We start from the raw sequence: 13661 nt of genomic DNA, 5'->3' as shown, positions 1-13661 counted from the left end.
AAATACGTAAGATACAGTCCAACTCGAGCACTACGATCCTCAAATGCCAACCTACTGACCGTCCCAGGGTTTAGACTTAAAACCCGTGGGGGCAAATCCCTGGAGGTACTAGGTGCAAAAGCATGGAATGCCCTCCCCCCACACTTAAGGGCACTGGACAAGGAATCAGAATTCCGTAAACAATTAAAAACTTGGATTTACAACCTTCCAGACATAACTGCCAGAGCACTAGTGTGATTCCGGTCCTGGTCACTCCAAGCAGTAAGAATACTTTGACAACAGGTTGACCTCACATTGGCGCCGAGATGCTCCCTGGAGCGATTGTAGCGCGGTATAAATGGGCAATTACATTACATTACATTACATAATTATTCCGGGTAGCAGGAGCCTCACCACAGGGCGGCCATTTTGCTTGTGCGCCCTCTAGCGCCCCAGGTTGTTTTTATCTTTAGCAGAAAAGGTCTTGATACCTAAACTATTGCGGCCAATGGTCTTATAAGCCGTCATAATAATTCTCGGTAACTTTCGGGGTTTGTCGGCATCGGGGACATCGCGTAAGGCATTAGCCACCTGAAAGTTCACCGCATCTCCCTTTATATTAGAAAGGATCAGATCGGAAACTACATCAAATGAGCGCACAAGTCTCATTCCCAATTCAACCGCAGCCTCTGGTCCGTGTTCATCCTGAACACGCTTAATGACCGTCGGAAGGACAGCCATTGACGGAGTGCCAAAGCACCTTGTGTACACAGCCGCAAGAATCCTTCCCCATGACAGTCACCGGCTTCTGGTACCAAGTCCTTGGGTAAACTAATTGTAAGAATCCTGTGTTTTTCTACGGGAGTCGAATTAGGAAAAAACGCCTCTAGCTGGTCAAATTTCTCGGCAAGCCAAAAAGGCATATCATCCTTATCTTGGGGGCGCTTGCCCATAACCGCATTAACCATTACGGGACTAAGCTTCATCCCGCACGGTCGAGCTGGAAGCGCTGCAACACCAGGGGCCCAGCCCTGGAAATTGCGGGTGATATATTGAACTAGGGCCCTGATAACACTGATCACAGGGTTATACAGGGCCCGTAATTCAGCAACTGGGACTAACCCCGCCCGAGGGTGCGGGTTATTTCAGCCAAAACCGGTCAAGAAGCACCTGGAATGGACAAAGGACCCAATCTAATCGCCGTTACACTGTGGGCAAGGGCGCCATGAAACCAAACACGGTGCTGCCATGCAGAAATCGGAATCTTTGTGTCCTAAAAGGAAAATATTCCAAGGGCACGGCTGTGTGAGTTTAAGTATGAAACACCTGCGTAGCCGCATCCACTGGAGGAAACGTCACCCATGAGTAGAAAATCTCAAACGGGTAAGCAACCTCCACACTCACCACCAAAATAACTGCAATGCCCTCCAAACCAACGTTATAAGCCTGCAAATGATTGCGGACTGCAATGCGACTATGCTGCAGTGTGTCAACGTTAGCCATAGCCACACAGAGAAGAAGAGGTACAATGTAAAACAATGTAGCACCACTGGGTAGTAAATCAAAAGGAAACCGTTTTGATAGATTCAAGCTTGAAAAGACCTATGTAACTATAGGTAGGTTTATCTGTCATCACTGTTAACCGGAAACAATAGTGAAGGGGTTAAGGACTGATATAAGTACTACTCAAGCATCATGTAATAAGACCACCATCGTTGGGCGCCATGTAGCAGGGATTCTGCTCCTACACAGAACTGTGCATAGAGACTTGGAACCTCAGTGAATTAGGGTGTGCCATAACTCACCTTAGTACCCGTCATCCCCTGCCAGACTAGCATCAGTGTCTAATTGGCTCTTCCATAACACCAATGATTAGACAACCAAGAACATTGAACTTAGATTACCTCAGGCAATGTGGAACACATGAACACTCTTTCGTCATACTAACATACCAGTCCAAAACAGGGAGTAAATAAAGCCACATGCAAGTTTGAAATATTTATTTCTAATGTCGTGTTCTCATGCGCAGTATCTTGGCTAATACAAGCAGACATATTATAAGCAACAAGATTATCAGCATAGTTACATAACGTACAAAGGGAGAAAGCATGTTATAATGCTAAATGGAAACAGGTTTAAAACATACCTATATTTCACCCTCCCTTGCTAGTAGGTTATTTTATATCTACAGAACGTCTTTTGGGATTACATAAGCGGCCCCATACCTCTGGTATTAGCAGAAATGGATCACATTAAATTCTGCACAAGCTCTCCGCATACGAATGTTCTCCAAGTGTGTGTGATCATGCCTACGCAGTGTATTATTAAAAAGTGCCAATCTCGAAGGTGGCCACAGCTGCATACATGTTATGTCTAGAACTTGCGCTGATCAGTCCGAACAACAACCACTGTGTTGAAATAACCTTGAAGGGCTCGGCACTCACTGTTCAGACTAAGCTTACCAAGCAAGGCTGCTAATATAGAAAAGCATGTTATTCTGCTAAACTCTAAACATTTAATAAAGTGTGTGCCGTGTGCAAAAGGCAGCAGAAAGGAAAAATGGCGTCTAAACTTCTAATAAGCTCATGTCAACTTAACACTGTGTGAATGCAAGGCTCAGCCCCACGACAGCTGGTTTAAGGACTCTGGGCTTTTTACTACTGCTGACCAGTGCTAAGGTGCATGTACTCTGACGAAAAAGTAATGGCATTTGGTTTCTCCATGATTGGCATACTTGATTTACTAGTAAGACCCTAGTACAGTCCATTACATGTGCCCAGGGCAAGTAACTCAAATGCTACTAGTGGGCTGCAGCACGGATTGTGCCACCCACCTGAGTAGCCCGTCAAACCTGTCTCAGACTTGCCACCTGAACTTTCCCTTTTATTACATGTAAGGCAACCCTAAGGTTGGCCCTGGGAAGCCCCATGGGCAGGGTGCAGTGTATTTAAATGGTAGGACATGTGTGCTTGGGTTTTCCATGTCCTGGTAGTGAACAACTGCTAAATTTGTTCACTATGGCGAGACCTATCTCTTCCACAGGTTAGCATTAGAGCTGCCTTGTGACATCTTACAAGTGTATCTGCCAATCAGAAACAGATAGAAAATTAGAGTTTGGTGACAAAAATGTAAAAGCACATCTTTAAGCGAAGTTGGTTTTTAAATTGCCGGGCTGAAAATTCCACGTTTAATAAGCTGGCATTTTCTTACTTAACTATTTGGTTCCACTGCCTGTCTGTAGAATACATGTGTGGGTTGGATGACAGTTGGGCTTTGTGAATTCACTCTGCAGAGTCACATACAGGGAGCTGAGGTATACCCTGCATATCCGGATGGCCCATCACCAGGCTGACAAGCCTTCCTGAGCTAGAGTGGTGGGAGGAGCTGGCACTTGTACCAGAATAGGGCTGTGCTTATCCTAACACAAATAAGTTAACACCGTATGTAGTGTGTCTGGAGCCAGGCAAGAATGGGCAGGGTCTTGTACACTACAAAGACCTTTCTTTGAAGTCACCCTACATTAAAAGGCCTGACTGAGGACAGGAAGAAGAGCTGTTGTGCTGCCAGGAGGGACTGCCACTTTGCAGCTTACTTTGTTGTGTTGGCCGGCTGCCAGCTGCTTCAGTCCTGGGAGTGGGAGAACTGGACTTTGCTTTCTACTTCCTGCTTACTAAGGATCTCCAAGGGCTTGAGTTGAGCTTACCTCCCGTTGGAAGTCTTAGGGCCAACAAACACTTCACCCATGGCACCTGGATTCCTCTGCTGTGAGTCCTACTTGCCAAGTGCTGCCAAATCCAGTTCATGGGCCCTTGAAAGTGAGTTCTGTGCCACAAGAAGAAACCAACAATGAGCAACTTCGGAACCAGCACCTTTCTGTAACTTTGGCACCATGCTGCTGCCTGCACCGAAGCTGTGATCCTCATTCTCCCGCCATATTGTATATGCACATGTTCCAATTCAACAAGCCAAGCTACACATGAAAATTCCGCCTCCATCTATCTTACCTCTGTGTAGCAAATCAACAGGACAACAGAATCAGATCAATATCTATGATGTGGAACACAATGTGATTCAATGTAGATTAATGAAATATAATATTTATCGTCATTTAATTTTGCATCCACAATTTATATTCCGACATAGAAGAAAGTATGTAAATATTTATGCTGAAGATGTTTTTCTTTTCAGATAAACCAATGAATAACAATGTACGGACAATAGAAGGATGAATGTTGAGGCATGATTAAACCAATAGGCTTGTTTCATTACATCTCTAATGGAGAAATGAATTGTTTCCATAACAAAAATATAGTAATAAAAATAGAAAATATTTTTCTGAATTATGTTTTTATTTAATGTATATGATCAAGTTTTTCACATTTCCAGCTCTTTTTGATACGAATCATTGTCAATTGCAATTTTGATCTGGGTTTCTGTACCTATATTTGTTTGCCCATATTCTTATTAGTTGCCTAAGTAAGTTATGTATACAATTGCTGTTTATGCCCTGACTTAGGAACATATCTATTAAATGGGGAACCCCTTTTTTGTACAATTGTTGTCCCCACATAATGCACCAACCGCAACGTACAATGCAGGCTCCGACGATGATGCAGCGCATCTGAAGAAACACCACTCCTGGGGCCCGATGTAGGTCGGTCGGTAACGGCCGAAAATCGGTATTTTCAGCCGTTACCGATCGGTTAACAGGTGAATGGTATGTAGGGGGCATTATTTTACCGAATCGGTAAAATTATCAATTCGGTAATTTTACCGAATCGGTAAAATAAAAAATCGGTAAATTTACTGATTCGGAGCCACCCATATGTAGGTGGGACTCTTCAGAGTCCCAGGAGCCTCAACGAATCGGTATTTTACCATCAAATCCAATTTGAAGGTAAAATACCGATTCCGGTGTGCATGCACATGTGTGCATGCACACCTATGCCATGTGACAGGCAGACCTGCCCTTAGGGCAGGTATGCCTGCCACATGGCACCCGTGCCTGTTTTGGGGGTGCCAGAGGGTGTCAAAGTGACACCCCCTGCACCCTTGTGAAAATCGGTATTTACCGATTCGGTAAATACCGAATCGGTAATGCCCACTCATTCCTATGGGCTTCAAAGCCCATAGGAATGAATGGGCATTACCGATTCGGTATTTACCGAATCGGTAAATACCAAATTCATCCGATTCGGTATTCCAGCACATCTGGAATACCTACATGTCGGACCCATTGATTTACCGATTTTAAATTACTGAATCTGTAAAATACGGTAATTTAAAATCGGTAAATCGTTCCTCCCTACATCTAGCCCCTGGAGTCTCGAGCACTGTGCCACTGGTGTCCATGAAGCAACACTCCGACTACCAGTGATTTGACCTCGACGCCGTACACCCAAAGCCTCGTGGCTTGCCTCCATCTTCGTCATTGACCACAAACAGTAGTAAGGAACAGAGGGTCATCTTGGCAACCCCTGCATCAACTCTCCTGCACCAGCAACATCCCCAGACATCAGTAACGCATTGCCTCTGCACCACCACCAGGAACCGATGCCTTACTAGCTTCAGTGACATCTCACCTCATTCATGCAACTCATTGTCCTCGAGTACCAACGTGTCAACAACTTTCATAGCAGTAAGGAACTGATGCCGCGCTTTCCTCCCTGACACCTTACCTCTCCTGCGTCTTGCACAGTCTTTGATATTTGGCATCTGCAAGGTGCTGCACCAGAGTCTACATGACCCCCTGCACCGGTCCTCCATCCTCAAGGCTGGAATTACTTTGTAGAATGGTCAACGTAAATTACGACCAGATAGCCACGTTGGAGCTATTGTGTTTCTAAAAGTCATACATAATCTAATCTTAGAAAAGTGATATTCTCATTTGTGTATGTTGGATTAATTTTGTCGTTTTGGTCTTATTTTACCCAGATAGCTATTGGCTATTTTTCTAAACAGGTGTGGAGGCCTTTTGTAGTGTTTTCACTGTGTTACTGTGTACGTGTGCATATACTTTAGACATTGCCTCTGGGGTTAAGCCTGACTGCTCTTGCCAAGCTACGAAGGGGTGAGCACGGATTATTCTTTGCATGCACCTTGCTTACCCTGACTAGAGAGAGGGTCTCTCCTTGGACAGGGTGGGAACCTCTGCCAACTAGAGGCCCCGTCTCTAACATTGGTGTTCCACATTGAGGATAGGACCTGTGTACACTACTTCCATATCTCAGAGCATTACATAACAATATACTACTTTTCTTTTTTCCTTTTTTTGTGGGAAAACCTTTTGAGTTTTCAAAATCATGTATCAGTCTGGAGAGCCATCAGCTGTACCTGCAGATTTGGAGTTTGAGCAGCTGAGGTTTGAAACCTATACGGTGCCTCAGCCCTAAATGATTTGCAGGGATTTCAAGTGTTCTTCTAATGCCATCACTAGAAACGAAATAGCTGCAATAGGCCCTGACGGCCTGGTTAGCCGCCAGGGAGGGTGGAGAGCCCCAGAAGGAGGAGGTTGTGGAGGTGGAGGAGGCAGAGCATAGTCTACATGGAGATTTGTTGGAAAATTAGAGTCTGCCGGAGGGAAGGTGCCTTCCAGGGCAGGGAGCAGTGTTTCTTCTAAAGGCCTGACCACAGCGACATTGCAGAACACGCTGGAAGACTAGAAGCTCCAGTGAGGAATGTGGAAAATCAAAAACTGGAGAGGAAAAAAGAGAAGCTGACCTTGGAAAACGGATAAGCTGACTATGGATGAGAGAAAAATGATTTTGACGCAAGTGCTGAGCAAGAAGGAGCTGGATTTAAAAGCAAAGAGGGCGGAATCCGGCACGGATGGTGGCAGTGTTTAGTCAGTGCACTCAGAGGGAAAGGTACACATACCCAAAAGTTTGTTGCCTGATTATGGAGTGGGAAATGACATAGATCGGTGGTTTCAAGCCTATGTAATTGCTTTGAACAGGATTCCAGAGAGGGATTGGGATGCAGGTTTATGGAAGCATTTCACAGGGAAGGGACACTTTATTGGCTCTAGGAGATGAGGACAAGACATGGTACCCTGCCATGAAAGAGACCCAGGTTAAGAGATATGGTCTGACCCCGTGATATACAGGAAAATGTTTGGCAAGTGAGAAACTTGGTCCTCAGACATGGGTAGAGTGTGTTGATTTTTTCTGCAGAGCACTGGATGGTTGGGTGAAGGGCAGTAAGGTAAAAGACTATCAGGAGATGTACAATTTGATTGGACAAGAGCACATGTTTAGTCCATGTTTTCCAGAACTGTGCCAGCACTTGATTGATAGTAAGCTCACTGATCCCAGGAAGCTTACTCAAAAGCTGGAACTGGCTCAGCACCAGGGTCTGAAAGAAGTTTTATGGGGGAAACTCCACCAAAGGTGGGCAGGGTCCCCCACAGAAGAAGGAGCGGGGAAAAAATGCAAAGTGAGGAGATCTCTAAAGGGCCCCAAACTAGTTCCCAGGGTAAGGATTCCCAGCCCCCTGTCAAAAAGAAGAGTTGGTTCCCTTCAGAAAAGGCTGTCGGGAAGGGACCTCTGAAGTGTTTCGCCTGTAAACAGAAAGGGCACTTCAGGGGGGATCCCAAGTGTCCCACGTGGGCACAGCCCCCCACCAGTGGGAAGTCACTGGGCATGGGGAGTGAGGCGCTTGGGGAGGAGTTAGTCCCAGCTAGTGGTAGGGAGCCAGCTGAGATGACCCTAGTCTTCCATGGTGACAGCAAAATGGTCCAGAAAACCCTCATGCCTGACAACAGTAAGACGTACAGGCAGTGGGTGACCATCAATGAGAGGAGGGTGGAGTATCTGAGAGACACAGGAGCCAGTATGACAGCTGTCCGGTGTCATCCGGTATCTGAAGAGCAGGTAGTACCTAATATGGTCCACCAAGTAGTTGCAGTAGACAACAGTGAGCGCAAATGTGTGGTAGCTCAGGTTCCTTTAGAATGGAGGTGGGGTCTCAGTGTCCTTGAGGGTAGCTGTGAGTCCATCCATGCCTGTTGATTGTCTGCTGGGAAATGACCTGGAGTATACCGCCTGTAAGAAGGTAGAGCTCTGGTTACACTTGGATTGGCCGAACCGGTGCGCCTGACCACACTGTCTATGGCCACCAGAGAGGGTGATCAGAAGGACCTGGAGCTTGAACCAGTGGCACAGGTGCCAGCAAGGAAGAGGAGAGGCAAGGGGTACGAGAAGCACGCTTTGGGAATTCTCCCAGTCCGGCAGGAGGCTGAACCTGAGGGGATGCCACAGAACCTACAGGGATGTAGCTGAACTGGGGTACCTGCCGGAACTGATCCATTGACAGCAGGATGGATGCCCTGCCAGGAAAGAATTCTGCGTGGTGCAGAAAAGAGCCCCACTCTTGTGCGTCTTCGGAAACAGGCCGAGAAACAGGTAGCTGGTAACACCTCAGGATCTCACATGATCTGTTTGGAGAATGACCTTGTGTACAGCGATCCTAAGGTTGCTGACCATAGGGCAGCCTGTGTGCTGGTGGTACCCCAGCACTTCAGAGCCTTCCTACTGGGATTGTTCCATGATGTGCTGCTCGCATGTCATTAGGGGAAGGGCAGGACCTTTCATTGGCTTGTCATCCACTTCTTTTGGCCCCAAAAGAGTAAGGCCTCAGATGCATTTTGCAAGTCCTGTCCTATCTGCCAGGTGAGTGGCAAGACAGGGGGAAATGCAAGGCTCCCCTGCAACAGTTTCTAGTCATGAGCACCCCTTTCAAGCAGGGAGCAGTGCCCTTGTCGGACCTCTGGATCCCAAGACAGCAATGGGCAAAAGGTTCATCCTGGTCTTGGTGGACCATGCCACATGGTACCCGGATGTTATTCCTCTGAGGACGGTGACTGCACCCTCTGTGGCCAGGGCACTGTTGGGGATCTTTACCCACGTGGGTTTCCCCAAGAAGGTGGTATGTGACCACAGTACCAACTTCCTGTCCTTGACATGAAGGCCATATGGAAGGCGTGTGGTGTAACATTCAAGTTTACCACCCCTTACCATCATCAAAGCAATGGGTTGGTTGAAAGGATCAACCGTACCCTGAAGGGCATGATTATGGGTCTCCCCGACTCCATGTCATGCCTTCTGTTCACTTACAGGGAGGTACAGCAGAAGGGGGTTGGCTTCAGCCCTTTCGAACTTCTGTACGGGCACCCTGTGAGATGACCACTCAGTTTGGTAAAGGAGGCAGGGGCAGCTCCTCCTCGAGAGTGGAGGAGCGTAACCCTGCCTGCTGCGAGTGCAGCAGGCACACACAAATAAGTAAAATGGCATGTCAATGCCATTTCACTTACAAGCGCTGTGTGAGTGCATGTGGCAGCTCTGAATCCTGAGATTGCAGAATTACAGCTGCCCCTGCAATGCGTATGTCGGGCTGGTCAGCTAGTTTGCTACGGCCAGCCCAACATGCACAGTGAGCACCCAGCAATCCCATGGCTGTGAAAAAGCCGGGAGATTGCTGGCACAGGCCCCAGTCTCAAAATGAGCGCTGGGTTAGCCTGCTCCCACCAATCCTGGAACTGCTCTAATGCTGAGAGCAGCTCCAGGATTGGTTGTTGGTGTTCCCCCGAGGAGGAAGGAAGTCCTTCCTTTTCCTGCTCAAGGACACTGATATGAGAAGAGTAGTGTCACGCTGGGGGAGCAGTCAATATGGTGAGTTTGGCACCGTCACGCCTCACCATTTTTTAAAATTGTAGTCACTGAAAAGAGGGCTGGGACCAAGCTCTTAGGAAGCCACCCAAGGATGTATTCAGATACATGCTGGCCTTCAGGAACCAGACTTTCCACTTCTGGAAACTCACTGAGGAGAATCTGTAAACTAGCCAGGAGGACTTGAAATGTTGGTTTGACCAGAATACCAATTTGGGTAAGTTTCAACCTGGTCAAAAGGTGTGGGTGATGGTGCCAGTACAGCCATATGCTCGACAAAACTGCTGGCCTGGCCCATTTAAGGTAAAGGAGAAAGGAGTGCAAGAGTGATGTCACCTACATGGTGGACTGGCAAACTACTAGGAACCGCTTGAGGGTCCTGCAATTGAACCGCCTCAAGTCACATTTTGAGAGGTCAGAGTTGACCATGCTCTTGGTCATGGATGATGGGGTGGAAGAGTAGAGTGAACCTTTTCCCGTCCTCCTGTCATCCAAAGAGCAGGAAGGGTCAGTGGAGGGCGCGATCCTCTCCACTAGACTGACCCCAGAGCAGCAGAGTGACTTGTTGCCAGGTGCTAGGACAGTTTGCCTCTCTGTTCTCATTCATTCCTGGAGTCACCCAATTGTGCACCCACGATATTAGCACTGCGTACAGCCTGCTTGTTAAGCACAAGTCTTCCATGTTGTCTGACAGAGTGAGGGCCAGCATCAAAGGGGAAGTCTCTAAGATGCTGGTGTTAGGGATTATTGAGCACTACAACAGCCCTTTGGGCTTTTTTGACCCCTAAGGCTGCTCCACCTGGTGTGACTCCCAAACTCCAGTTCTCTGTAGATTACTGTGGGCTCAATGCAGTCACGAAAACTGATGCACATCCATCCCCCAAGCTGATGAGCTCATTGACGGGTTTTCACTGTGTTACTGTGATATTTTAAATACTTTACATATTACCTCTGGGAATAAGCCTGACTGCTCTTTCCAAGCTTTCAAGGGGGCGAGCACAGCTTATGCTTAGCGTGTGCCTTACCTACCCTGACTAGAATGAGGGTCACTACTTGGACAGGGTGCACACCCCTGCGAACTAGAGGCCTGTATCTAACACCCCCAAAGTAATGCTAAGCAATGCTTAGCATTACTTTCAGATTAATTTCAGGTGACATTTGAGCGTCCATGAGTGACACTTCTTTGCTAGCAAAATAAAGCTATAAAGATGAGGGAAGCATATAATTATCAGAAAATACTCTCATTTCGGCAACGAGAAACTCTAAGAAGATCTTAAAATTACTGCACAGCACCACAAATGGAAGGGCACCACTAAACAAGTACACTGACACTAAGCATGGGCGAATTTTGCGAATTCGCGATCCGCGAATTTGCTTATTTGCAAATTTGCGATCCGCAAAATTTGCGAATTTGTGCGAATTTCCGGATTTTTGTTTTTTTGCGTGTTTGCGGGGTTTTTTGCGTGTTTGCAGGGTTTTTTGCGTGTTCGCGGGGATTTTTGTGTCTTCGCGAGCCGCTTGCATAGCGAAGTTACCCATGCAGTCGTTTATGGGAGAGGGAGAGAGAGATAGATAGATAGATAGATAGATAGATAGATAGATAGATAGATAGATAGATAGATAGAAAGAGAGAGGGAGAGAGAGAAAGAAAGAGAGGCCGGATCTCTGAAGGTCCAGATTCCTGAGTTGCCCCTACAGAACATACAGCTTTTTATTTTTAGCAAAATGCATATGAAAATTGTGCTGTAAAGGTCTCTTTTAGTTTAACCCCTCCTGACAACTCAAAATGAGTGTATTTGCCATCCTCTCCCTTCTTCCTGTTTTTTATATCTGTAAGTGCTTCCTGATGAGGTTTAATTCCTTGGACAGGTGCCTCGTTGCCTACTTGTAACTATTCTCTGACCCTGCTTCAAGGGTCAGAGCAGGGTCAGAGAATAGTTGCAAGTATGCAACTAGGCACCAGGAAGCAATTAGCAGCAGGTGTCCAAGTTGAAGTTAATTTGTTTGTAACCCTTTTGTAAAAGGTTACAAAGAAATTAGGTTCAACTTTTGCACCTGCTGCTGTAACCCTTGCTTGGCTGAAAATTCGTCCCCGCTGATTCGCGGACTTTACCGCGATTTCGCGACATTCGCGGATCGCGGAAAATCCGCAAATTCGCCCGCGAAACGGATTTTACGCCCACCCTTAACTGACACTCGGCTGGGGGTAGCAATCACTAAATGTTCTTGGTGATCAGATCTTCGGCCAACCAGCCACAGCCCTGCATGACTGGCCTCGGCGACTGACTCTGCAGCAAGCAGGCTCAGGCTGCCTCCAGCCACCCACCATGGCATTCATTTTTGGTTTAATGCCACAGGTGCCTGGTTAGTTCAGGCAGCCTTTCTGAGTCCTCTTCTGGCAGCCGCTGCAACCGAACCGGGCGGTCATTGAGTGTGGCACAGATCTAGACTCCGATGACGCCCTGCACTGCAGTATTCTGACCGGGCTCTGCTATATGAATTGTCCGTGGGCGGCCTGGCCTGTGCTAGCAGTAGTCAGTCAGAACTGCTTGAGACAGCACCGGGCCGCTGCAAGCACCATAATGATTGCAACCTGCTGCTCTCATACTCCTGGACTCCGCGGAGCACTGTCTAGGAGGAGACAGGACATGACATCCCTCTGTGGCGCCGCAGCCAAAGTATTAAATAACCGGACAGTCTCAGTAGTACTAGTAGCTACTGGGCATACTATTGGGCCGTCCATGACATCAGGCTGTCTCAAGTAACTCATGGCGGCACAGGCAGCACTGCACCACGGGAATTGAATAATTATAATATATTGTAGTGCTGACTATGAGCTTGCCAGTGCAGCCTTAGCTCTCAGCATGCAGTCCTGCCAAGTGCCATGGAGCGCTCCAAGCCTGAGGGAGTAGCGCTCACCACCTGCCACACAAACAATCAGGGATTTGCAGAGTTCTCTACATCTGATATCTGGGGTTTCAGAGAGGTAGGGTGGGAGTCTAATTCTTTGGGTTCTGCTAGCAAGGAAGGAGTGCATCTAGGCTAGGGCAGCTGTAAAATCCAATAAATGAAAGATGGATCCTTAATTGCTGTGTCCAAGGGGTATATTTATTGATTAAATGAAGTTACAAAGTGGACAGGTACAGCTTATAATATAGATGGTAAGTTCCAATAAAAGCTTCAGTAAAGGCCCCACCGGGAGCAGCTGCCCTGCTGCTCAGCCTCCATGGTAACTGAAAGTACACTTAAACATACACAGATAGAACTAAGGATGACATCATAGAGACAGGCTGAGCAGCAGAGTACAAGAGACTAAGAAAGGACAAGAAAGAGAGAAGAGCAGGGAGAAGCAGGATATAACACACCTTCCCCCTTTAAACGAAAAGTTGAAGAAGATAAAACAGAGAGCAGAAGAGTAAAATAAAGGAACAACATAAAACGCCCAAAAATAAACACCCTCTTCACAATGGTGGAGAGAAGAGGTGAGGGCGAGGGTGCTAAAGTTGTACCAACACAATGAGCTAACAAAATAATACAAGAATGACTGAAAGTGGTTATGGTACACCACTTGACAAAATCAACATTATAATGAAAATAGGAGGAAAACCATTCTTCCCCAGACAATCGGAAATGAACACCTCAATGAAAGTTGAGCAATAAAGGTTCAGTACCGTCAATCATAAATAAACTCTGAACTCCTCTAACAATATAGAGCACCGAAGTGGTTCAGCATACATAAGTGCCAACAGAATTGAGCCCTAGGCTCATCACCAGTAAAAATAAATAGAACTGAGAATCTTAATATGAATAGAACACCTCTAGCTAAGTAGAGCACCTAAGTGGTTCAGAACATGTAAGCATAAATATAACTGAGCACATCTAGGGCTCCTCATAAACACTGAGCATGAAAATGTAGTATGAATACTTCTAACAAAAGCATAGATAACACGGAGCACCTCAACATAAGACGAGCAAATAAATGGCTCAGTAGCAATACGAAATAAAACTGAGCACCAC

The sequence above is a fragment of the Lissotriton vulgaris genome, chromosome 5 (genome assembly GCF_964263255.1).
Source record: "Lissotriton vulgaris chromosome 5, aLisVul1.2, whole genome shotgun sequence".
NCBI lineage: Eukaryota > Metazoa > Chordata > Amphibia > Caudata > Salamandridae > Lissotriton > Lissotriton vulgaris.
Note: the sequence above shows the minus strand (reverse complement) of the source record.